Source organism: Apodemus sylvaticus, chromosome 20 (genome assembly GCF_947179515.1).
Source record: "Apodemus sylvaticus chromosome 20, mApoSyl1.1, whole genome shotgun sequence".
NCBI lineage: Eukaryota > Metazoa > Chordata > Mammalia > Rodentia > Muridae > Apodemus > Apodemus sylvaticus.
The window spans coordinates 37344730-37345856 of NC_067491.1; the positions used below are offsets into that span (position 1 = coordinate 37344730).

At 43.9% G+C, this 1127-nt stretch overlaps 1 non-coding gene across 1 annotated transcript; it reads left to right on the plus strand.

The window, feature by feature from the left end:
• Window positions 1-554: 554 nt before the first annotated feature.
• LOC127671397 (small nucleolar RNA SNORA17) lies at window positions 555-689 on the plus strand. The gene has a single exon (XR_007974753.1). It is a non-coding gene; the product is annotated as a small nucleolar RNA SNORA17 (small nucleolar RNA).
• Window positions 690-1127: the final 438 nt, after the last annotated feature.

Consider the following 1127-nt stretch of genomic DNA (forward strand, 5'->3'; position numbering starts at 1 on the left):
CAAAAAGTCACATAGGTACCCTGCCAAAAAGAAAATTGTGCATAACTCATCCATTTCTATATTTGGGCTGAGTGGATTACTTCATTCCAAGTACAGTATGGGAAGGAGGTGAAGGTAGGCAAAAACAACATCAGTACTCAAAAAGCCATTTAATAGGAACAGGTGATAGGATAAAAAATGTAAATTATTCTCTGCCACAACTCTTCATGAACCAGTATTTTTTCAATGCCATTTTAGGTTTACAATGCAAAATTCTTTATGTGAAAATAGTCAAGATGATCAAAACCAGAGAAAAATCTGAGAGATGGGAATGGGTTATTTGGTAAATCATTTGTTATGGAAACATGAAGACCTGAGTTTGTTTTCCAGGACCCACATTAACAAGCTGCCAGAGCACTATGTGTCTACAGTCTCTATCCTGGGAAGACAGAGGCAGGGGGATTCTATTAGGACTTTCTTGTCATCTTCCTAATAGTCTACCTATCCAATATATCCTAATCAAGTAATCTATCAGCTTTGAGTTTCAAGTAGAAACCTCAAAAATAAAAAGTTGAAGTAGCCCCTAGAGGCATCCCAAGTATGGTAACTGGGTCACTGGGTCACGTGCCCATAGGTGCCATAGAAAAGAGACTACACCTGTGCCCAGTGTTCTGACCTATGAACATCTGAATGATTAGTAGCCTAACATTCCCTAACAAAAGCAAGCAGGCACCAAGGGTCCCAGACAGGGAGCTAGTCTGAGACCACCACCAGGCTGGGTTGGGCTCCCAAGGAAGGAAGGAAGCCAAAGATTAGAAGAACCCCTAGTGGTACCATAGGCCTGGACAAAAGTGAGACCCAGAATAAAACCTATTGTGTGACCACTCAGGTGAGCAGGGCAAAGAGCCAACTCAGAGCCTCCAGACACATAACCTACCTTGTGACCTCCAGATCAGTGCCATGGGACATGGGTTGTCATGACCAGCAGTCGGGCATGGGAAAACAGGCTGGCTTGAAATGAACCATGCCCTGTGCAGGGCAATGCAAGAATGGGGGAATAGCACTCCAGAGATGACCCCAGACACACAGAGCCCCCAGGTAAGTGGTGGAGAAATGGAAGAGAAAGAAATTGAAGTATGTGGGCACAA